The sequence below is a fragment of the Notamacropus eugenii genome, chromosome 6 (genome assembly GCF_028372415.1).
Source record: "Notamacropus eugenii isolate mMacEug1 chromosome 6, mMacEug1.pri_v2, whole genome shotgun sequence".
Taxonomy (NCBI): domain Eukaryota; kingdom Metazoa; phylum Chordata; class Mammalia; order Diprotodontia; family Macropodidae; genus Notamacropus; species Notamacropus eugenii.
In genome coordinates, this window is record NC_092877.1 from 361,909,079 (window position 1) to 361,936,003 (window position 26,925).

Below are 26,925 nucleotides of genomic sequence, written 5' to 3' on the forward strand. Positions count from 1 at the left end.
GAGTTCAAATCTGGCCTCATACACTTCCTAGCTGTGTGACCCTTGTCAAGTATTTAATCCTCTTTGCCTCAGTTTCCTCATCTATAAAATGAGCTGGAGAAGGAAACAGCAAACTCCTCTAGTATCTTTGCCAAGAAAATCCTAAATGGGATCATGAAGAATCAGACATAACTGAAACATGACTAAACAACACTGACATCGTTAAATTTAATCATTATGTTGATTAAATTAGTTTGGAGTTGGCTGCCTAGGTTTGTTATTATTTTGTCTTTATTTGCTTATTTTGGTGGTTTTTTTGCTAGAAAAGATCTGTGGGTTCTTTAGACTGGCACTCTGTTTCATTATTTGTTTTGTTTTTGTTTTTGTTTTTGTTTTGTTCTGTTCATAAGTATTGGACACTTTTGGTATATTCACATTGTGGTTTTCAGCTGTCTTGACTTGTGCTCTTCTAGGAAACCTATTATCTTTACATTTTCTCTGTACATACTGTCTTTAAGTTGACTATATTTTGCTTGGATAGAGATGATGTTCTCTTTTAATACTACAATTTTTTTTTACTTTTTTTCAGTTTCTCCATTGCATCTGTAGACGTATCTTACCAATGAGTTTTCTCTCTTTTGTTTCATTAGTGGGGTTTGCCACCACAGATTCAAGTTGTATTTTTTTCTTAACCTGCCAATTATTTTGGCTACAGAAGCCATAAATTTGGGTTTTATAATTCCTCATTTTCTCTCTAAAACCTTTTACCATGGTTACCTGGCCACTTAGGATCCCGTAGCATTTTTACCCTCATCAAGTGTTTATTCATTTTAGCACCATTCATTATACTTTAAAACTGAAATTTTAGTTAAAAAAAACAAGGGAAGTAGATATAAATTACATGTATTTGCATACATGTAGAGATAATAGGATATGTTTTTAGAAATATTGGAAAATTCACAAAATACTGTAATATGATCTTAATTTTCTAACATGTACCAGGAAATTTATTCTTTTCCCCCAAGGTCACAGAGGGAAAGAAATAGTCCTGCCTAGTTCCCACTTTTCTTTTATAAATGTTTTAATTAGCAGTTAACCATTTGAAAATGCAATTTCTTATAAGAGTGTAAAAAAACATATACAAAAAATAATGGGTTTGTTGCCAGTCCTGGTCCTGCCACTTACTATCCATGTGATCTTGGGCAAGTCACTTCTCTTGGCCTCAGTTTCCCAATCTGTAAAAGTGAAAGTTTAACCTAAATGATCTCTAAGATTGCCTCCAGCTCTAAATCTATAATCCTGTATACTTTACTTCCTACTAAAGCATAGAAAAACACACTTATTTCAGGGGTACCTACAAGGGCCTTCAACAGAATGATCTTTTTCATAATATTAAGTCTGTGACCACTTGAATCATTAAAACCACTCCCAAGTTCTTTCAGTAATACATTTTGTTTGGTATTTGAAAATGTATGAGTCCACTATTCTGGGGACTCATGTCAACCAAACATCAGCAAAAATAAAGAAGCCATCTTTGGAAATGGGATCTGAGAAAAAAAATTTCTTTATTCTCTTCCCTGCTAAATTCTTCTTACATTCCAGGCTGGGAATAACCATCTTTCAAACTAGGGCAAAGCACCAGACTAAACAGATTGCCCACCTTGCAAATCTCGCCTTGAGCAAAAACTTGTCATTTAAGAGTTTGTTGTCAAAGGAATTGCCTGCTCAGATGTTGACTACTGTGCAAAGTACAATATACATTGCATCAATATGAAAGTCTAAAAATAATTTTAAAGGGTAAGAAAATACAAACTTTGCTGATATAAAGATGCCCCCAAAAGGTTATTATTGGTGAAACCACTGCGATTACCATTACCTAAATAGCATAGAACATTGACGTATGCTCTGACCCAACCTAATAGCTCTGACCCTTTACTCCATCAGAGTTCATAGTGATCACAACCAATGAATTACTAAACACAAAGTACAAATACATATACTTTTAATTTTCTTCAAAGAAAATCTGCCTTTTTCTCTCCCACTTCCACTCTTACTCCCATTGAGAAATTAAAAAAAGAAAAAAATTTCCTGGGGGAGCCAATCAAACCAAATGCTCACCATTGGACACATCCAAAAAGAAAATTTCTCAGTCTTCACTCTGAGTTTGTCATCATTCTTGTAGGAGGTAGATAGTATGTTTCATCACAATCCCTCTTGAATCATGGTAGGTCATTGAAATTATCTGATTTTTAATCTTTCAAACTTTTTGGTCTTTACAAGGATTCTACTAGCATATTAATTTTTTTCTTAATTAATTCTCTTGGTTCTGTTCACTTCACTCTTCATTTTTCCATACAAGTCTTAGATTTCTCTAAAATTGTCCTTTTCATCATTTTTATAGCATCATAATAGTATGCCATCACATACACATACTATTTCCCAATTGTTGGGCATCCCCTTATTCTCCAATTATTTATCACTGCAAAAAGAGTTGCAATAATATTTTCATGCTTGTAGAGCTTTTCCTTTTCTTTTATTTCTTTGGAATATACATCTAATAATAATATCACTGGTTGAAAGGGAAGATTTTGTTTAATAATTGCTGGGGGCCACAATTCCAAATCGCTCCCAGAAATGGCAAGTCTAGTTCAAAGTTGCATCATTGGTGCATTAATGTACCTGTTTTTCCACATCCCCTCCAGCATTTGTCATTTTACTTTTTTGGCCTGTTTGTTTTGCCAACATTGAATTGCCAATCTGATTGATGTAAGGTGGGATTTTAGAGTCATTTTAATTTACATTTTTCTAATTAGTAATTCAGATTTTTTTAAAAAATGTGGCTATTGATGGCTTAGATTCCTTTCTTCAAGAAGTATGTATTCATTGGATGGAAGCATTTATATAGAGCAGATATTGCCAATATATTTGAAAACAATGAAGATTATCCGTCTGAACATATTCAAGAACTAAATGGTGCTCCGTCCATCCATTAAATAAAAGTGCAACATAAACTCTCATTAGAAAAAAAAACCAAAAAACTATTGTTCAAATTTGAGAGAGTTAAGATCAGAAGTTAAAATATCTGTTCTGACCTAAGTTACTGCTATGTGATGGCAGCTGAATTGTGAATTGTAAAATTGTGTCTGGCTGATTGATGAAGACTCATTTCTATAGCAGTGCAGAATGACATAAATGGAGGAATATGAATCCTGCCCTCCCTTTCTAAATGCCATTATGATAAACCCAGGAAAGTTGGATGGACTGAAATGTACAATCTCATTTCAAATATGCTCATATGGTTAATATCCAGCTTCAAACTGTGTCTATTTTATGTGAAAATAACTAAACTTTTAGAAATCTTTTCTATGTGGTTTGAGTACCGGCAATAATCCATTGATTTTTTTAATGTATACATTTTGTTGCATCTGGTTGATTAAACAGAAGACCAAATGGTCAGTTTGACTCTTTCTGTGAATGACCTGCATGGCTGCATGCAGACTCGCAACTGTCGTCTATATTGTACAAATGCAACACCTACCTTCTCCAAAAAGATATATTATTGAGACAATTATTTCAGCAAGAAAATGACATTAAAAAATGGTTCATTAAAATTTCAATTATGGGTTCTGGTAGATAAGAATGGAAAAGGAAAAATAAATTTAAAAGAACAAAATAGAAACATGCCCAACTACTCATCAGAAGTTAAATATTCAATATAAATTACAGTAATTTTATTTTCCACCCACTAGACAATGTTGAGAATTATGAGAATATAAATTTTAAAAGATATATTTTTTCTGGAGATCATTTATTACTAGTCCAAATTTTCCTAAGCAGAAAAAAGCAACTAGAGAAATTAGCATTTGAACAGCGTATTTTTCACCTGGCTGGAAATGAGTTATTTCTCAGTATGTGAGCTCCTTGAGATCAAGCCCTCTCTTTTGTCTTTCTTTGTATCCACAGGGCTTAGCACAGTGCCCAGTATATAATGGGTACTAAATAAATATTTATTGACCGGCAGATGGTCATGTGAATAAGAACATATTGAACTTGACATCATCTTGACATCATTTGACCCTCCAAAAAATCTTTTTAAACACAAATATAAAACACCTTTATATCATTCAATATAATAGGAATTATACTGTTATAATGAAAATGTAATATAATTTCCACTATGTGATATCATTAACGAATTTCGATTACAAAAGTTAACATTTCTTTTGTGAAGAAATAAAGATTGATTTTTTTTAGTGGGAAAGGAGAATCTGACAACCACATTTTCCAACATTAATTTACCTTCATTTCTGTACTTTCTTGGAAAACAGGTAGAATCACATTGTGGAAATGAAAAATTACCAAATGTTATCAATACCACTTCTTTAATGTTTTTCACAAGTTCTACATTTCCATTTTCACCTTGGTAGAACCAGCTTTCGTTACCACTTCATATTCAATAAATACTTGCTAAATACTAGAGGAAATACACCATTTACATAATACTCAACTCCTTTGTCTCCTCTGAAAGGGCCTGGCAATGAGAAAAGATGCAGAATAGGTGATACTATAATTATAACTCACAGGAAATGTGAGGATCATGGTTTAACTATAGAATTTTCTTGGGTAGACTGAAGGTGGGGTGGAGGTGGGGAGGAGAAGGAGTCATTTGCCTCTGACCTAGAATTCAAATTGTGAAGATTTTCAATGACAATTTAGTCATCTATTTCATTTGCCCCCACCAGTTAGAATATTGAGAACTTCATTATCACATAGGCTGTAAATGTTGTGGAATTGGGAAGAGCATTTACACTTATATCAGAGGGCCTGGATTCAGATCTCACCTCTGAAGCTTGCTACCAGTTTGATTTTGGGCAAGTCAAGTCAGCAAGCATTATTAAGCTTCCATTATGTGCCTAGCAGTGATGGCCAAATCATCTATTTTCTTTTGACTTTATTTGGTATTAGGAAGCTATTAGATTAAATGGATTAAAAATTCCCTAAGCAGCTATAATGCTGACCTAATGATCCTCAATCAGATGTCTGATGTGGGGATTGAACCCAGGTCTTCCTGACATAAACCCAACACCTCAAAAAGAAATCTCTTTTTCCCAATCAAAATAACGTAAATGTTCTTGCTGTTGGTCAACTGTGGCTGCTATGCTATGGCTCATAATTCCTTTGCTCACTCTTTTGTTAGATGGGTTCAGAAACCTTGAAGAGATACATGCTATTCCTAGCTAGTCAAAAAGCATGATAGTGGCTACCCTCAAGGAGTTTACATTTTAACAGACAAAAACAACATATAAGAAGAAGCTGAAAAAGAGGTGGGGCTACCTAATGCTAGGGCAGGATGGAAGTATTTTCATCTGCCAGTATATAATATTCTACTACATAAAATGATTATTCCAAAACAACAACAGAATGCTTACCTGGTCTATTTCTTCAAAGTCAAATATCCAATTAAATGGTTTAGTGGATGGATGGTGATTGATTTAGAGTCAATAATACAGAGTTAAATCCTGCCTCAGACATATTTAGCTGTGTGACCATGGATACATTATTTAAACTCCCCCAGACTCAGTTTCCACACCTATAAAATGAGAAAAATTTAGGATTGGACTCACAGGGTTGCAAGGAAAGAATGAGAACATAAAAAGGGCTTGGCAAACCTCAAAACACCATATGAATCGTAGTTATTGTTATTTTCCTACCTGCTGCTGGAGGTAAGATGACATAATTTAAGCATATTGTATGATAATAAAAGTGATATGTTAGAATAATATCATTTAGAGATCTAGTCAAAAGTCATAGAAATTTTCTGCTAGGCCTGCCCACTTTGATTCATTTAGATGATTTGCAGACTATACAATTCTCTTTGAAAAGAGAAAAATAAAACAAAGCAGAGCAAAAACACCATGGAACAAAATGTGACATCATTGTTGCAAATCAAAGGTCTGTAAGATACAAGAAAAAAACAAATATTTGTATCTCATTCTGACACATACATGCATTTCCCTGTTCTCTTACTCTGAATGTGTTGTCCCCTACTATATTGTCAATGCCAGTCACAGGGAATGAGAAATGGTGGTAAAACTGCATTCAAAGCCACAAATGAAATATGCATGGCTGTACCATTAGTTTTGAAGTATCTCATGCAGATTTTGAAAGAAGTCAGCATTAACTGCTAATGAGATAAATTGGAAAGGAAGAAATAACATGCCTGGTCACTCGCATTGGATGAAATAAACTAAAATAAAATTGTAAATTAAAGTAATTAATTACTACAGATACAAAATGCTGATCAGAAACAGAACAACTTGTTTTCCTCAGTATATCTCTAGAAAAGGAGTTGTTTCAGCCTCATGATTCTTTCATGCCATATAATGATATTGTGTAATCCCTTTCTCCACATTCAACTTACTTAGTGGGTAGGGTGGGACCCGACATGAACTAGGGCTTAGAAGCTCCTATAGCACAGGCAGAAGTCTCCTGGGTCAAATAATCAAGAACATGCAAAGCTAGCATGTTTTTGCCAGTGGCAAAATGCAGAAAAATCAGTCTAGCCAAAAGGCCAGATTTGATGGCTAGATAACCTATGTACACAGCCAACGGTCCAAGGACAGACAATAGGACCCACATATAAGGAGAGCAGTTAGGACATCAGTCATAGGGATGTTAGAGGGAGTACATGAGTCTGGCAGTTTGATGTACTTATAGTACTAATTTTTGTTGCTTTTATTTTCTTGGTATATATAAATATACACACATATGTGTATGTGTGTACACAGATGACATATATGTGTGTATAAATATGTATACACGCACACACACACATACAGACATATATTTTTATGTTTGTCTACATAAAGTGTGGCCTACATTCCACCTGCCTATCACTTCTAGCTGAATAGAAGCCTGATACCACTTGTATCATCATCCTTTTTGGGAAATAGCTGTCCATTGTGGTATTAGTTCATTTCCATATTTCCCTCCCATTCCTTCTCTATGTTACTTCTTCTATGGTTTTTAGCATCATGGGACCATACAGCTGAAGCTAGAAGGGACTGCAGAGGCCATCTAATCCATGCTCATCATTTTACAGATGAGGAGAGTGAGTCACAAAGAGGTTAAGTCTCTTTTCCAAAGTCATATCTTAAAATATTAAAGGCTAAATTTTAAGCCAAATTCTTTAATGAAGGTTCTTTCCTCTCTAACATTTTGTTTTCATGTAATAAACAGCTTTACTCTCATCCTAAGTTTAATTGACTTGCTTGATATTTTCCCCATAATTTTCATTCATTCTACTTTCTTTTCAAGATAGAATAAAATTAGTTTCCCTTTTTCTCCAGGCTTTTTGGGGGTCATTAATGTCTGCTAGAATATTTATACTTCTTGATTGAATAAGGAAAAATATAACGTTTTATAACTGACTTTCTCAGAACAATTTTAAATTTTTAAACATGTATTTAAAAATAGAATATAGATTTTTTATTAGTACCCATATCTAAGAAATCCAATTTGATTTAGTAAGTAGTACTAAGCAATTACTACGTACCAGCTGTAGAGGACACGCAACACAACCTCTAAGGTAAATGGACAAGGACACAAGAAAATTCTCCTTCCAACTTGGCAATGTAATATAGAGCAAGTCACATGACCCCCTGAATCTCAAGCACCTCATAAGACTTACTTCCTAAATAATAGCCAGGGTGTGATCTGCATTAGCAGAGGAAGTGCCCACAAAGGGATCTCTTTGAGCTGACTAAATCACAGAATCAGCACATATTTATAAAATGTGTTTGGTTCTGAGAGTGGATCTAAAGGGGTCTGTAATGACTTGTATTAAAGAAAAATAAAAATGATGCAAATTATCCTTTAAAATATTCCCTGGTGTTGCATCACAGTGAAGCCAAAGGACATGGAATCATTTCAATTCTCTTTGCTTCAGTTTCCTTAACACTACATGATCCCAAGCTATTTATTTGTGATCCATCTCCAACTGATGCTTCCAAGGTATTGAGCTAGTTACACAAAAAACAAGATTTACACAATGTGTCAGAAGCTGTACCATTTCCCTTTGAACTCTAAGGCAGAGTTATAGAAGTTGATCTTTGCTTAGAAAATTCTGTAATGGAATTAGCCTAGTCTTGGAACCAGGTTGTCTTAAGACTAAATCCTGCTCTGATACATATTAGTTGTGTGATTTAGTAGAAAGTCATTTAATCACTTGAGTACAGATATAGTTAGTTATCTCTTTCTCTCTTTTTCTATCTCTCTCTCTGTCTTTCACAACAGCCACCTTGTTTTACAACTGATTCCCACACATCTGGCACAAGTTGTAATTCTGCCTTTAGGACTCAGATCTTTTAAACAGCCTTTTCTCACTGAAAAACATTACAAACAAACAAAAAAGAGAACAGACTTCATCAACTACTGTTCACTGACACTCTATGTTGTTTGAAGTTGTACTGTTTCCTGAAATAATTTCACCTACCTAGATTGTTCATGCCCATTTTTCCTCATGGTCCAGTCACTCCTTGGGCATCCAGACATCAACCATCAAACACATTCAGCTCCTCCTTAACATGGTAATTGATGGACATTGCTTCATTGTTTGAAATTTGACTGTGTTCCAGGATCTCACTGCTGTACATTAAAGTTATTGTTTAGTGTTGGAAATGGTTTCTAGTTTACCCTGATGAGCTTATTCCAGAAGAAAAATGGAGCACCTATAAAGACTGAGGGGAGAGAAAAAAGCACTTCCATGCTGCCTACTCTGTGCTAGCCACTAAACTAAACATTTTTTTATAACCATCCCTTTGATCCTCACAACAACCCTGCAAAGTAGGTACTAATCATTATCCTCACTTTGAAGTAGAGCAAACTGAGGCAATGAGGTTAAATAATGTTTCCCAGTGTTACACAACTATTAAGTGCCAGAAGCTACATTTGAATTTAGGTCTTTCTGACTCCAAGCCCTGTGTTCTATTCACTGGACCCACCTAGCTATTTCAGTTTGTGAGTGACCACCTAGTCCTAATGGATACATATAAAAGTTTGGATACTTCCACATTCTGAAATGCTTCTATAAGATTTGTATTCTGAATCATAAATTGGTGCTTTGTCTGGTATTCCCAAAATACAAGATGGCTCTCATGATTACTTTTGCTACTTCTTGGTCAATTTGACTGTTGCTTGTAAGAAAGAAGAATTAGTTGAAAAGCTTTTAGTCTGTACTGCTGGCAAATTTTGTGTATGTATGTCTGTGTGTGGAGGGGGGTGTATGTGTGTGTATGGGTGTGTATATGTGTGTGTATCGTAGACTGTAATTCACTTTTATCTTCTTAATCTTCAGTAATCTTATAATCTTAATCTTCAGTAAGTAGCACTGTGATGACTATACAGAGTAATTCTTGGTAATTTACAACAATTCTTAAATATCAATGAGAAGAAAACAGCATACTAGAGACCATTGTTAGAACCAAGAAAGCCTGTTTTTAAATCTGACCTTTTCCACATTCTACTTGTGTGACCCTTTTCAAATCATTTAATTTTCCCTAAGAATATAAGTACCAGACAGAGTACCAGCCTGCATTAGTAAAGGGGGCTTCATCATGGGGCAGTTCCCTATCTGAATGAAATTACAGGTCCAGTTCCTATTGCTTAAATATATGAACTGATAGTTTTCATTGTTGTTCAATCATTTCAGTCAAGTGTCTGACTCTTGGGAAAGATACTGGAGTGGTTTGTCATTTCCTTCTACAGCTTATTTTACAGATAAGGATTCTGAGGCGGAATGGCTTAAGTGACTTTTCCAGGGTCACACAGCTAGTAAGTGACTGAGGCTAAATTTGAACTCAGGTCTTCTTGACACAAGGCCCAGAGCTCTATCTACTGCACCACTCAGTTGCCCCTAGGATAGGATGATAATTAGTACAGATGGACCTTCAGTGGTTTGTTCATTGCTTACCGATTTTTTACTGTGGCATTCATGACATTCTTCAATCTGACTCCACTTATCTACACAGCAGATTTCCAATATTAATCCCTCATTCTCCTTTGATCAGGTAGAATTTATACCAGGAAGGCAAAGTTGGTTCAATATTAGGAAAACTATTAGCATAATTATGATATCAACAACAAAACTAACAGAAACCACATGATTATCTCAACAGATGCAGAAAAAGCTTTTGACAAAATATATTACCCATTCCTACTGAAAACACTGGAGAGCACGGGAATAAAAGGACCCTTCCTTAAAATAATAAGTAGCATCTACCTAAAACAATCAGCAAGAATTGTATGTAATGGGGATAAACTAGATACATTTCCAGTAAGATTATGGGTGAAACAAGGATTCCGTTATAATCACTGTTATTCAATATGGCACTAGAAATGTTATCTTTAGCAACAAAAGAAGAAAAAGAAATTGAAGGAATTAGAATAGGCAAAGAAGAAACAAAGTTATCACTCTTTGCAGATGGTATGATAATATACTTAGAGAATCCTAAAGAATCAAGTAAAAAAACTACTAAAAATAATACACAGTTCTAACAAAGTTGCAGGATATAAAATAGACCCATATAAATCATCTGTGTTTCTGTATATTACTAACAAAGCACGACAGCAAGAGATAGAAAGAGAAATCCCATTTAAAGTTACTATAGATTTGATGAAATATTTGAGAGTCTACCTGACAAAACAAACCCAAGGACTATATGAATTCAATTACAAAACACTTTTTGCACAAATAAAGTCAGATCTAAATATTTGGAAAACCATCAGTTACTCATGTATAGGCTGAGCTAATATAATAAAAATGATAATTCTACCTAAATTAATTTACTTATTCAGTTCCATACTAATGAAACTACCAAAAATTATTCATAAAGCTAGAAAAAATATCAAAATTCATCCGGAAGAACAAAAGTTCTAGAATATCAAAGGAATTACTGAAAAGAAATGCTAGGGAAGGTGACCTAGTCATACCAGATCTTCAATTGTCTTCTAAAGCAGCAATCATAAAAACCACTTAGTACTGGCTAAGAATAACCTACCCAGCAAAACTGAGCATAATCTTTCAAGAATCCTTTGATATCCAACAAAATAGAGGACTTCCAAGCATTTTTGATGAAAAGACCAGAGCTCAACAGAAGATTTGACTTTTAAATACAAGACTCAAGAGAAGCATAAAAAGACAAACAAGAAAAAGAAAGCATAAGGGATTCAATAAGATGAAATTATTTACATTTCTGTAAGAGAAAATGATACTGATAAAAATAAAACTTTTTTCATTATTATGGCAGTTAAAAGGACTGTATGTAGACAAAAGGGATGGGTGTGAGTTGAATATGATGGCATGATTATTTAAGAAAACAAAATTAAGGGGTGAGAAAGAAGAATGAACTGGTAGAATAGGAAAGAAAGAGATATACTAGGATAAATTATGTGACATAAAAGAGGCATAGAAGAACATTTTACAGGAAGGGGAATATAGAGGAAGAGTGGGTAGAGCACCTGAACCTTATTCTCATCAAAATTAGCTCAAAAACTGAATAACATACATGCTCAATTGGGTGTAGAAATCTCTCTCACCATACAGAAAGTAGTAGGAAAAGGGGGTTAAGAGAAGAGAGGTCTGGTAGAAGGGAGAGAGGATTGGGGGAGTTAAAAGTCTGAAGCAAAACGCTTAAGAATGGACAGGTGGAAGGACAGAGGTAAAATAAGATGAAGGGAAATATATAGTAAATCATTACTGTGAAAAAAATTAAAATAAGTTTTTCTGAAAAAAAAGTATTGGCTAAGAAATAGAGGGGTAGATGAGTAGAACAGGTTAGGTACATAAGACACAGCAGTCAATGATTATAGCAGTCTACTGTTTGATAAAACCAAGGACCCCAGCTTCTGAGATAAGAACTCACTCTCTGCCAAAAACTGTTGGGAAAACTAGAAAATAGTGTGGTACGAACTGGGCATAGAGCACTGCCTGACACCATATACCAGAATAAAGTCCAAATGGGTACTTTATCTAGGTATAAAGGCTGATACTATAAATAAATTAGGGGAACAAGGAATAGTTTATTTGTCAGACTTATGAAGAATGGAGGAATTTATGACCAAACAAGAGATAGAGAACATTACCAAATGCAAAATGGATAAATTTTATTATATTAAGCTGAAAAGGTTATTTGTACAAACAAAGCCAATGAAACAAAGATTAGGAGGGAAGCAGAAAACTGGGAAAGAAATTTTACAACTAGTGTCTGTGATAAAGTTCTCATTTTCTTTAAATATAGATAACTGAGTCAAATATACAAGAATACAAGTCATTCCCCAACTGATAAATGGCCACAGGATATGAACAGGCAGTTTTCAGAGGAAGAAATTAAAACTATCTATAGTAAAAAAAAAATGCTCTAATCAATATTGATTAGAGAGATGGAAATCAAAACACCTCAGAGGTATTACATCACACCTATCAGATTGGCTAATATGACAAAACAGAAAGATGATAAATGTTGGAAAAAAGCTGGGAGTTGGGACACTAATTCATTGTTGGTGGAGCTGTGAGCTGATCCAACACTTCTGGAGAGCAGTTTGCAACTATGCCTAAAGGGGTTAGAAAAATGTGCATACCCTTTAATCCAGCAATATCACTTCTAGGGTTATATCCCAAGAGATCACAAAAATGGGAAAAGGACCCACATGTCCAAAAATTGTTATAGCAACTCTTTTTGTGGTGCTCATGAACTGGAAATTGAGGGGATACTCATCAATTGGGGAATGGCTGAACAAGTTGTCATATATGAATGTAATGGAATACAATTGTGCTATAAGAAATGATGAACAAGTGGCCTTCAGAAAAAACCTGGAAAGACTTATTTGAACTGAGGCTGAGTGAAGCAAGCAGAATCCAAAGAAAATTACACACAGTAACAACCACAGTGTGTGAGGACTGATTTAGTCCCTTCTCAGTAATGTAAGGACCTAAAATATTTCCAAAGGGCTCCTGCTGGAAAATGCCATCCACATCCAGAGAAAGAACTATGGAGTCAGAACGCAGAAAGAAGCAGGCTATTCTCTCTTTTGTTATGTTTTGTTTTGTTTTTTCTCATGGTTTCTCCCATTCATTGTAATTCTTCTATGTAACCTGACTAATGTGAAAATGTGTTTAATAAGAATGTATGTGTAGAGCCCATATAAGATTGCATGTCATCTTGGGGAAGAAAAGAAGAGAGAGGGGGAGAAAATTTACAACTTATAGAAATGAATGTTGAAAACTGAAAACAAATGAATAAATTTGAAAAATAAATCCCTCATTCTCTCTCATTCCTGTAACCAACTTAATGATTCATTCCAGTCTTTCTCTTGTCCATGTCTTTGACCATTCCATTGCTACACACATACACACACACACACACACACACACATGCACACACACGCACATACGCACAGGCTGCACACACTCTAACCACCTATAGAAATTCAATTTGGAGGGATCTCAAGGTTATTTTTTCCAATACATTTTCCTTCCCTTGCTTCAAGACCTACTTCAAGGGCCATTTCCTCTAATAAACTCCCCTTTATTCTTGGCAGCTGAGTGTCCCAGTGCATAGGACACTGGCTTAGATTCAGGAAGACCCATCTTCATTAACTTAAATATGGCCTCAGGCACTTACTAGCTAAATGATGTTGGGCAAGTCACTTAACCCTATTTGCCTCAGTTTCCTCATCTATAAAATGAGCTGGGAGAAGGTAATGGCAAACTATTCCACTGTATTTGCCAAGAAAACCCCAAATGGGAGTCATGAAGAGTTGGACTCCATTGAACAACAAATCCTAACAACTACTGGTAATCTCTAACTACTTATTACAGTTATGTCCTCATTTTATTACCACAAGTAAATTGTAAGCTCTTTGAGAGTCAGAAACTATGTTTTTGTATCCCTAGTACCTTACGTTAAGTGCTCACAATGATTCTGAATTGAATCATTCTATTCATAATTTCCTATAAGTTTTTCAATGATATCAAATTCCATTCACTCATTCAATAAATATTTACTAAGTACTTACGTTATACAGAAAACAAATGTGTTGGACACAGGGACATATAGATTTTGCATAACACATAATCCCTACTATTCAATAACCATCACTATAGTAGTAAAATAAAACACAAAGTCAGATGACTATAGCAAACATTATACAATAAGTGCATTAGAAGGATTGAAAACAAATTGTTATGTGAAATCTAGACTGGGCAAGGGATTGACAAGACCCAAAAGCTCAGCAGAGGAGGTGGTATTTGATTCAGACTTTTAATAGGCAAGGACAGATATAGAGGGCACCTAGGCCTAAGGGTTGGAGAGAGCCAAAGTGGAATGTTTCAACATGATAGGGTATATTTGAGGATAAGAGAGTAGATCCATATGATTGAGCACAGGGCAGCTAAAAAAGAGTAACATAAGAAAAGGCTAGAGAGGTACAGTGGCAGTAGACTGTGTAGAGCCTTGAGTGACAATCAAAGGAACTTGAACGTTATTCAATAGGCATTAAGGAACCACCAAATATGCCTATATTCACAGACATTGATATTGATGGAATATATATATATGTATGTGTACACATGCATATATATGTGTATATCCACATGTATAGGTTTATATCTGCCTATGTATGTGCATACATCTAAAGATGTGTAAAAATGGCATGACTTGATCTACACGTAAGAAAGGTCAAAAATACACAGTATCATGTAACTATGAAAACAGAAGTTTAATCAATGCAGATTTACTTTTCTTGTATACATTTCAGCTTAGGAATTCATGTCTGTACCATTTTAAGGAGACTTGGAGTTATGACCAATTGTATCTGTATGAGAATCCAAGGTACTTCTATAGCCTATGATCAGTAAACAATTAAAACTAATCCTAAAATATTATGTCGTGCCACTTTCAAGTGACAAGATTATCCTAGAATGCAATGAATGACCAAAGTAGAGATTGTGCCTATTTTTGCACATCACTTCACATAATACACAAATTGGATTAGAAAAAGGAAAAAACCACTAGCAATGCTGATGCAAATGGTCAGTCTCAAGGAATTTATGAGGACAGCAAAGTTGATTCAATACTTATGAAGGTCAATTGGGCAGCTAGGTGGTACAGTGAAGAGAGGGCCAGTCCTGGAATCAAGAGAACTGAGTTCAAATGGGCCTCAGACACCTACTGGCAGTGTGACCTTAGATAACTCATTTAATTTCAATTTGCCTTGGTTTCTTCATTTGTAAAACAGTGATAAATGCACTGACTTCCCCGTGTTGTTGTCAGAACCAAATGAGATATTTATAAAGTATTTAGCACAATGTGTGGCACATAGTAGGCAGTATATAATGACCAGCTAATATTGTTATTACTATCCCAACTCTAGAGGTAAAAGGTACCCCATGTAACTTCATTGTTTTATAGATGAGGAGACTAAGTCTCAAGATTGTGAAGCGATTGGCCCAGGGTGGCACAGGTAATAAACCTCAGTGGCAGAATTGGAACCTTGATACTCTGACTGTGGGAAAAGTGTGGGGAGTCTTCGTATATATACTTATATCTAGTATGTATAATGTTTTCATGTTGCCATTAAATTAAATTCAAATAGTCACTAAGGAAATTTCATTGTTTGCTTTGAAAGTTAATGTCAAGATTTTCCACAATCAGGTATTTTTAAGGAGGTTTGTGGGGTCCCATCCATGATTTAATTTACCCTGATTGAGGAGCCTGAAATCTCAGACCAAGAAGATAGCTTCCCACTTCTTTCAAGCCTTGATTCTTAGCTCTCTGCAGAAATTCTAATGTCTACAATTCGATAACCAAGCATTTATTAACTGACTATTATGCACAAGGAACTCTGCTGGCTCCTGGGAATACCAAGACAAAACTAAAATGGTCCCTGCCCTCCATAAATTTGTAAACCAGGTGAAGAGTACAGCATGTACCTATAGTGATGTCCAGAACAGATGCAAGTTATCACGCACAGAAGTCAATACAAGCTGGGAGGGATCAGGATGGTTTCCTACAGAAGTTGATATTTGAGTTGAGCCTTAGAGGAAACCAAGAATGATAAAAGTTGTAAATAAAAATCTAGTTTATCTTTTTTTTTTTTTAATTTGTGTTTTCCTTCTTATGGAAATAGTGTGGTCACAGGGGTGGGTAACCTGCAGCCTCAAGGCCACATGTGACCCTCTAGGTACTCAAGTGGGGCTCTTTGACTCCAAAGTTTGGATTCATTCAAAGGGCCAAACTTAAGGACCTAGAGAGCCACGTGTGACCTCGAGGCTGCAGGTTCCCCATCTCTGGGGATTGAGGATCCCCCCCATCCCCAGAACAAAGAAGAAGTGGATATGAGTTCTGCCTGTGACTCATAGTGTCTATGGGAGCTTGGGAAAGTTATTTAACCTGGTAGTGTTCTTCACATTTCTAAAACTATAAATTGCAGAGAAGGGGCTGGAGATACTTTAGAGGGTTCTCTTTATACTATAGTGAAATCAGAAGTCTGGATCTCTCTAAGAGTACCTCCAGTTCACCCTGTGTCAGTTGTCTCCTCCATCAGCCTGTGAGATCCTTGAGGACAAGAGATTTCTTTTCCTTTTTTTTTGTTTGTTTTTGATCCCCAGCACAGTGCCTGGCATACAGTAAGTGCTTCATAAATGATTCTGACTAACTGACTAACCCTATCCCTGACCTCATACAATGATGCTGCTTCCAGAACTCCAGCTAGAAATAGCTTTTTTCCCCTCATAGACTAATCAACGAGCATTTATGACTGGCTTATTATCTACCAGACACCTGAGGATACCCCTGCACGGGGCTCTGACCAGTCACCAACACATGCTTGTCCTCCATTAGTCAGGATGGAGGAAAAAAAGAATAAAGTTCTGTCATATAAATGTGCCTGTAATTGTGGATTGAATGGAATACAGTAAGTCCAAAGAAGCAGTCAAATTAAGCTATAAATGGCCAGATCACCACAGTCTGTTTCTGACCCCTAGAGAGAAAAAAGAGGAAAAAAGAAGAAAGCAAATGGAAAGGATATCCTTGATATCAAGCTAATTTCAGTGTCAGCATTCAGAATATGAACATTTATTTCAATTATGAGGGTGTAGTGGGAAGTCATAAATCTATTAGTCACACTGGAATTTGATTTCAGAACATTACAAAGAGGGTAGACTGAATAATTTAGACTTTAATGTATTTTCCTGAATAGGACTATCTCTCATACAGATTGAAGTTAGGAACCGACCTGTGAGGCTAAAAAGGACAGTAGCTAAAAGAAAGGTTCTAATTTCAGCATTTCAGTGTTCTTTAGTAGCACAGACTTTGTGCACTGAACTTATTCTTAGCTCATCAGAAAAACCTTTTATGCTATTTGAAAACAGAATGATTTCAGGAAAACAAAGGAAAAAGAAGAAGAGGTTATAAGGTCCCCTTTTCAATTACTTGGTGCCATACAGTATACGCCTGAACATATGTGCACATATAAACACACATGAATACATACATGCATGTATGTACATAGTACATATAGTTTATAGAGTCCCAAAGAGTTGGACATCTCTGAATAGCTGAACAACAACTCTACGTGGGTGTGTGTGTGTACCTACAATTATTATTGTTTTGGCCATGTGATCAGTTACTTATGTGTAATAATAAGAAGAATCACAATGGTAGCTGATATTTGTGTTGTACATTAAGGTTTGCAAAGTTTACAAATATGATGATATTTTAGTCTCACAACAACCCTCAGAGGTAAAGGATATTAATACCCTCCTTTTACAGAAGATGTAACTGAGGCCTACAGAGGCTAAGTGACTTGCCCAGGTTCACTCAGGTACTAAGTGACGGAGGCTAGATTTGAACTCAGGCACTCTATCCGTTGTTTCATTAAATTGCCTCAATTTAATAGTTACTTAATTACCTGAGAACATGTTTGAGGTGGGGAGAGGTCCCCTACACACAAATTGAAGTCAGAGTTTACATTTTCTCTTAAAAACAATAATTTGGTAATACAAATGTTTCAGCATTCACTGATGTAAAAGACTACAAATTTAATATAATTTATGTAGTGTGGCAAAGTGCGCAGAATATGATATGTGGACTCAGAAAGGTCTTGGTTGAAATTCTGCTTCTGATACTCTCCCTGTGATCTATCTGTGCCTCAGATGATCCACCCTAATACAAGAATTTCTTACATGGAAAGTTGCCTATGCTGATGAAATCACTAGTTCTTCCTGTGCTTGTATATGTTGGTCTTAACTGTAGACAATTAGCATGAAGACAAATGTATTATATTTTAATCTGTGATGACTTTTGCAATCTCTGTAACAGCCCTTTTGTCAAATTAAAGAGAAGGATCTATCGCTCTGGTTTGGATGGACCCTTTCATCTGTCTGCAAGCATGATTATCATTGACGTCGGAGAATGCACATGGCACTGAGCATATATTTCACTCATTATAAATTTGAGGATTTTACATAAAATCAAATTGATTCAAAATTATGTTTAGCTTATTTGCTTAATAAAGTTAAATATGCTTATGAAGTCAGATAATAAGTCATATTTGTATGCTATGAGCATATAAAATCACTCATCCATAAATTTAAAAGTAGATAGTTAAGAGAATATACGGTTGTTTTATTTGAGATGCAAAGTCCTCAATACAGGTAACAATCATGACAATCTTTACTGAAAATTGTGTGAGTACTTCCTTGGCTATAAAGGACATGGTGCGATGCAGGAAAACCTGCGGTAAATGCAAGGAGCTAATTAATAAGCTATCTTCTCTTGATGAGGTGCCCTCCATGATTATTATAGTCACAATACTGATCTTCTGTGATCACACGCTAAGAACTCACTCTTACCGTGGAAAGTCTATCTCAATGATTTATGTGGTAGATTTTTTTTTTCCTGCACCGTTTATCATTATTTTGTTCCAAAAGAGACTGGGTATCCCTGATGTTTTATGAGAGACTATATACATACTACATTGCTTTTATTTAATTTAGTGAGACGGACTAGATGCATTATGAGTTAAAACATAGTCGTTGTTCCCAGACAGAAGATGAAGTCAATCTCTTTAAAGAATGCCACTACAAAGATTCTTGTTGACTTTGAAAGCTTCCCCTAAGTCAAATATATTTTCCCTACAATGAACCTCCTCTAGCCTCATAATCCCATACAAAGTGTTTCTTCTGCAATGTAGGATATTCAAAGTACTGATTTGAAGTATAGGTTCATATACAAAATATTTGAGAGGAGGACAATTGCAAATAAGAAAGAATTTTTATTATTGTGAGATGGTAATGTTTTGTGATTCAAAAGCCACAAGTCATCCTAGTGAGAATATCTGTATAAAAAAAGGTAAGCTTTTGTGACAGTGAGTAATTGGGAGAAGGAATCATTTCAGGTTGTGGCATGGGAGGAGGGGGTATTGAGAGAAATAGATCAATGGCAGTAAATCTATCAAAAACATCTACATGAAGAGGTAGATTTTTATCACTGACTTTGACAGAAGGCAGCAGAGATCTAGAATCGGAAATCTAAGCTCCTAGGGTCGGAAGCAAGACACCAGAAGACAAGGGAGGAGAAGCAGAGCACACTATGAACAGTCATCTTCACCCCAATATACAAACACAGTAGCCCAACCCCTGGAAAATCAGGCCTGTATCCATTGGAAGACAGGAATCTATCACCTGAGGATTTTAGATTTGAATTCAGAAAATGAATCACTAAAAAATTAGCTCATGAGAAGTTAGAGGGAAGTCAGTGGCAAGTGTAACTTAAGGCATAGAGAGAACTACAGAAATTAAATTCTTTATATTCCACTTGTCCAGATCAATAGCAGTCGATAAATAATAGCTAGACCTGAGTATACCCTTCAAAAGCAGCACTATCTAGGCCATCTTGGACTATGTTTGCACACAAGGCAACAGAACATTATTGAAAAGACCATCTTCATTCATTCATCTTAGTTCAACCTATTAGCATGAATGGTGGTGTGAATGTGGACAGCTGATCCTCCTGGGTCTTTAGCAATCATTCCTAGTGTAGATACTCTATGCTAATCAGTTGGACCAAAAGTTACAGTTTAAGTGTTTCTTGGAACTGTTCTGCCTGGAACAGACATCACCTAAATGTATGCACTTCTCCAATTTTTCTAACCTTCTTTCATTTGACTGAATTATCTTTGATTATTTTACAAGAGAAAACTTGATACAAAGAAATGCATGTCGAGGATCACTGCAAATCCACTTAATACTTGGAATTCTTTTTTTTATTATTATTATTTTTTAATGTTTAACAATCACTGCCATACAATTGAGATTTTATCCCCCCCACACCTACTCCCCACTACCCCCCTCCCTCCCCACGACTGCATACAATTCTGTATAGGTTCTACATATACTTTCCTATTGAGTGTATTTTCACTATAGTCATGCTATGTAGTCAGACTAAAATAAATGAAAGAAATCATATAACAAATCAAAACATGATACGCAAACACATACACATACACAAACATGATCTGCTACATTTTGTGAATGACTTCCATATTTCTTTCTCTGAGTGTGGAAGGCATTTTGCCTTGAGAACCACCTTTGGGATTTTTTTTTTTATATAAGAAGTTCTTGCGTTATTACAAAATTCCAAGTCTACCAGAAAAAACTCTCGCACACTGTGGTCGTTGCTGTGCACAGACTTCTCCTGGTTCTGCTCCTTTCACTCAGCATCAGGTCATATAAGTCCTTCCAGGCCTCTCTGAAGTCTTCTTGTTCATCATTTCTTATGGCACAATAGTACTCCATTACATTCATATACCATAATTTATTCAGCCATTCCCCAATTGATGGACATGCCCTTGACTTCCAGTTTTTGGCAACTACATAGAGTGCTGCTATAAATATTTTTGTACATGTGGGACCCTTTCCCATTTTTATGATCTCTTGGGGATATAGTCCTAGTAGCGATATTGCTGGGTCAAAGGGTATGCACATTTTTGTAGCCCTTTGGGCATAGTTCCAAATTGCTCTCCAGAATGGTTGGATGCGCTCGCAGCTCCACCAACAATGAATTAGTGTTCCAACTCTCCCACATCCTCTCCAGCATTTATCATTTTCTTGTTCTGTCATGTTTGCCAATCTTATGGTGTGATGTGGTACCTCAGAGTTGTTTTGATTTGCATCTCTCTAATCAATAGTGATTTAGAGCATTTTTTCATATGATTATAGATATCTTTAATTTCTTCCTCTGAAAATTGCCTGTTCATATCCTTTGACCATTTATCAATTGGGGAAAATACTTGGAATTCTTAAAAATTAATTATTTTGTATATTTGTTGACATTCCAAGAAAGATACACAAGAATTACATGGAATATATCAAATCATTTCCCATATTAAATGTCATTTAAATTTATGGATAAAGTTGCACTCTGAAAATGTTTCCATATTTTTATAGCTAAAATTTAAAACTTCACTCTCTACTAACATATATCACTGAAACAACCAAGTCAAAAATATTATGATTCAAGATTCAAAGATTCAAGATAGGGCAACACGCATGTTTATCCAGGCTTCAACTAATGACCAAGTGGACTACAATTTTGCAGGAACAAGTGAATTATACTTCCCTCAGTTTAAGTAGAAGTTGAAAATAAATGAGTTGAAATCTTTTTAAACATAAGATAATTCAGATTCTCAATTACTGAACTGTACATAAATTCTCAATAGAATTCATTAAATGTGCATGATAGTGAATTTTTACAGTGTAAGGAAAAATGCTTCTGCGGGTAAAAAGAAATACAGATTTTAAAATATACTGCCAGATAGCACAACTGTCTTATGAATGTCTAATGACCCAAAGAGTTCCAGTATTTTTTTAAAATATTGAATACCTTGTTAAATTTTGGTGTGAAAGTCCATTTATCTTGGAGTTCTTTCCCTTCCCCTCCCCCTCAGTTTCTAGACAACATTTAATTAATTCTTGAACTTGTAATTTTACTTTTTTGCTTTATTTTATCACTGGGAAATGCCTAGGTTTGACTATTAGATAGAAACTAAATGAGAGGGAATGATGTTTGTCTTTGGAGTCTCAGAAGAGAGATGAAGGGTTAAAATGGTTAAAAAACAGAATGTGGGAAAATCACGGAAGAATTTGAGAAGATGCTAATTTCTGAGAGAGTTTGACCCACCCTGTCCATTTAGTGAACATTGGCACACTTACCTGAAATGAAAATTTAATACTCAATACGCCCATTGATTTGCCATTGTGTTTAAGGATTCAATGACATCCACTACATTTACTCTTTTAATATTAGCCACAAGGAGACAGTGTGGCCCAGCAGGTTGAGTATCAAGAAGACCAGAGTATAATTTCTTCTTTTAATATATAGTGTACCTTTCAGGGCTCCCAGGTAACTCCCTGCAAATACACATTACCACGGAGATCTACTTTAATAGGGGAGCTCCCACCATCAGTTCAATAGCAAATGGCAGCACAAAATAAAGTGAAAAAAAAAAAAAGCCAGCCCCAATTAGTGATTACCATAGCCTCAGACAGACAATGGAGTCGTCTTGATAAGGAAAGAGAATGGAACCCCATGCAGAGCTAACTTATAGCTAGTTGGAAAAGTCTGATATTTTAAATTGATTTTTAAATTAAAAAAAAAAGATTTAAATACTAAGAAATTCTTACCCAGCTCTTTATTTTTTTTTGGTGGGGGGGGTTTGGGGGGGAAGCGGAACAATGTATCAAGTACTAAAAGCAGTGAAGACTTGTATTTTATTCAAAGCCATTCAAGGCCATTCCATTTAAAAGGATAACTTTAAACGAAACAATGCAAACTTCAGTATGGTTAAGCGAATTTGCTCAAGGTCACAAGGCTAATAACAAATGTCTCCTGGCCTAGGACCCTGTCTCTCTAGTGGTCGGTCCCATGTTCAGTGTCCAAGCCCACAGCTGAAAAAGGAAACAGAATTCTTAGCACTTACTCAACAAGAAGTTCATATCATCTTGGTCTCATTTAATTCAATGCAACTCAAGACCAAAACTGTCTGGTGTTTATTCTATGACCAACACTTTGGCAAACCCTGGGAATACAAAGACAAAAAAAAAGAAAAGGAATTATCCCTTCCTGCCTTGAAGTAGTTCTTATGGTCCTAGGAGGGAGCACTATATTTATACAGACAAATACAAAATGAGTTCGAAGTCATTTTGGAAAAAGGATTCTGATGACAGGAGGAATCAGTACATTCTCTGTATACTTACATATATTCTTGTCTCCCCCATCAGAGCGAGTAGGGATAGTAATGCTTATTGTATTTGCATCTCGTGCTCCTAACACAATGCCTGTTACATATAGATCCTTGCTGCTTTTGATGTTTGCTCTTTGTTTTGGTTGTGTCAGACTCTTGAGGACCCAATTTGGGATTTTCTTGGCAAAGATAATGGAATAGTTTGCTATTCTCTTCTCTAGCTCATTTTATAGATGAGGAAATTGAGGCAAACGGGGTTAAGTGACTTGCCCAAGGTCTCACAGCTAGTAAGTGTCTGTAGTCAGATTTGAACTCAGAAAGATGAGTCTATCTTACTCCAGGCCCAGCACTCTGTGTACTACAGTAGCACCTAGCTACTCCAATAGGTCCTTAATAAGTGCTTATCAATTGAGTGAGGTGACCCTTAAGCTCAACCTTGAAGGGAAATAAAGATTTGAAGAATAACAGAAAGACAGAGTACCTGCACAAATGAATCACGGTGAGAGACAGAATGTCCTAGAAGAGAAGTAGCTTGTGGGCCACTTTAGTAGAATATGGGGTGGATGAAGGAGGGTCATGTGAGTGTGAGTCTCAAAAAAGAAGAGATGGGGCTGGACTGGGAAGGATATTTGATTCCAAGCAGGTGAGCCTGCATTCCATTCTTAATACAATAAGGAGCTACTGACGTTTTTTTCAGCAGAGTGTGGGTGGCATGGTCAATCCTGTGCTATAGGAACACGAATTTGGCAGATGACTGGAGGTTGGGTTGAAGAGGTAAGAACATTTTGTAGGTTTCTATTCCTCTTTGCCTGGCATTTTCCTGTCCCTGCCCCATGCAGATCCACTCAGGCTTTGGACTTTTTGCTTTTCAGACTTGGGATAACCTTGCCTAATTCTCTGGATGGTTTCGCCTCTGAAGAAAACTGGATTTGACCCAGTCCTGCTTTCTGTTATCTACTTGTCTCTTGTCCTGGACCATACCTTTCCTTCATGGGATCATTCTCTCTCTGAATTTGGACAAACATCTTATCTAATGGACCCATCCTTCTCATCTTTTTCCCCCATCCTCTACCCCAAAGACCTGAAACCACAGCCAGTGTTTTGTTTTTTTTTTTTTACCATGGGATGATGTTCATTGAATCACAGAACAGCAATGAGACCCCTTATTCATCTCATAATAGTTATTTGTGCATATGATCTTCTATTGTTATCTTGATTTTAATTTTGCCCCATAAAATTAATTTAGAAATTCATCTCTGACCTTGGTGGGTCATTAAGGAGCTTTTGACTAGCAGTATATGCTTTTTGGACCTTCATTATCTCATCCATAAAATGGAGGATATAGCTTAGCTGATCTATAAGGTCTCTTGCCAGATCTAATATCCTCTGACTCTATGATGAGATACGAAGGGGAAATGATACAAACTTAGAGCTTATAAAATACATAAACAAGCCATTTATATGTGTTCACAGTGTCATAGAATTGGAAAGGATCTCAGTGACTGTCCAGACCAACCCACGCCTGACAAATAAAATTTCTGCCATGACATATCTGACAATTGGTCATACAGTCATTCTGAAAATCTGCAGTAAGGAAGAAATTACTACTTCCTAAGACAGCCCATTTTATTTGATTTTTTTTTGAAAGCTCCAGTTGCTAGGAAGTTTTACTGTATAATTTAAATAATTCAGTTTAGCCAGAAAAAAAATTAAGGAAAAGAATCATTTTTGCTTTTTTCCAGAGGTAGGCGAATATGGATGTGGAACGCTGCATATATTGTCAGACCTGGTGGATGTATTCATTTTGTTAAACTGCTTTTTTGAGAGACAGAGAGAGAGAGAGAGAGAGAGAGAGAGATCAAGTTCCCTGAGATGAACAGAGCAACCAGAGCAGCAAGGAGAAAGTGCAATCTGTCAGAAAGAGCAAGGAAGAAAGAGTTGGGGGGGGGGGGGTATATTTAGAAATCAAAGTGATATAAAATCAATATCAATATTGACAAAGGTGAATCATGAGGGTTCGCCTACATTGAGGATTAGCAGGTTAGGAATGGTTGAATGTAAAGAGAATTGAAATTGCCCTAAATGCAAGCTAGTTCATCATTTAAATAGCTCACCCTGGTCTGAGGAGGGAGTAACCTAGAACTGTCATAAAGCTGACAAACTGAGACAATAGGGAAAGAGCAAAGGATCAGAGACTGCATGATAATAGAAACAAGTACAAGTTGGAAGTCATCAGAGGTGGAAGAACAGAGAGGGAAAAGGAACAGTGTTATGGTAAAATACTAGAGGTGAAAGAGTTGGACACAATGGTGAGCTGTAAAGCTGACCTTGTGGTCAGCTGAAGTAGGAAAGAGCTACCTCTCAAGAAAGTGGGAAGCCAGCCAGGATGTTAGGAGGACCATTTGCATGTTCAAAATAGGTTAGAAATCACCCAAGATGATTGCTGTTGCTTTTAAAGCATTCCCCATCAGCCACCATTAATGACTATCAACATTCCTTAGCAGATGCTAAAGGGAGTAAATTTCTATCTTTAAAATTGTTCTGTTACCTAGGGGATCCCTTACTCCTTTTGTGTTTGTTTCAAATAGTGATTTTGATGGTGAGCAGACTTTTTAGTGGAAACTAACTTCCCCCAATACAGATCTAGGAATTCCCTGTAAAGGCTAGTCATAGAAAGTTGCCTGAGCTTTGGGAGACAAAGCTGTTTATGGTCACATATCTACCATATGTTAGAAGGAAGGCTTGAAATTGAACCCACATCTTTCTGACTCCAAAGCTCATCCTCTATGCTTTCTCTCTGATCTATGTCTTATTTGTACATAACTTTCATGTTGTTTCCTTCATTAGATTATGAGCTCTTTGAAGGCATGGACTGTTTTTTGTTTGTTTGTTTTGTTCTTCTTTGTATTCCCAGTGCTGAGCTCAGCATCTGGCACATGGTAGGCACTTAATAAGTGTTGCTTGACTTGGTTTGACTACACCATGATCCTAAGGGTTTCTCTTTAAGGATTAAATCAGCAGAATTTGAGGCAATATAGGTAGAGGACTGCCCATCCTCCTACGGCTGCCAAGCTCTCCCTGATTTTGAAACAAAATAGTCAGGGAAAGAGTGAGGAGAAGGATTACTTTGTCTTTATCTTTGACTTCAGGTTCAGTTTCAATGGTAGTAGGCAAGAGAGGCTATAGGGAGAAAGTCTGCGCCTTGTCAGCACTCCTAGTGAAGAGCTCACAGACACAAGGTAACTGTCACGTCTCCAGGTAAACACAGACATGCTACCTGGCAGACTGGAGGGGTCCCCAGGCTGTGGCAGGAGAGCATCCATGGGGAACTGAGAGGAACATGAACAGTTACAGAAGTTAGAGATCGGAAAGGAAATGATGTGGATGGGAGAAACACACACACACACACACACACACACACACACACACACACACACACACACACAAAACTAAGCCAGAAAAGACACTAGGGGATGGTTAAAGTAACAAAGGTGGAAAACAAACGTATTTAAGGGTATTTAAGGGAAGGCAAGAACTTCCAAAATGTGTAAGTGACTGGCTAGTTTTGACTTCTCTCTGTTTTCTCAAATTGTTATGATTTTTTATTCATAATCACTTTTCTTATAGAATATATTTTTTCTTGAA

The 26,925-nt window shown here is 36.1% G+C and overlaps 1 long non-coding RNA gene across 1 annotated transcript; it reads right to left on the reverse strand.

Moving 5' to 3' along the window:
• Nucleotides 1–23,111, reverse strand: LOC140511783 (uncharacterized). Its single transcript, XR_011969668.1, has 5 exons — nt 23,017–23,111; nt 22,250–22,447; nt 8,474–8,625; nt 5,409–5,569; nt 1–141 (listed from the first exon to the last, which is right to left on the reverse strand). It is a non-coding gene; the product is annotated as an uncharacterized lncRNA (long non-coding RNA).
• Between the last annotated feature and the right edge of the window lie 3,814 nt (nt 23,112–26,925).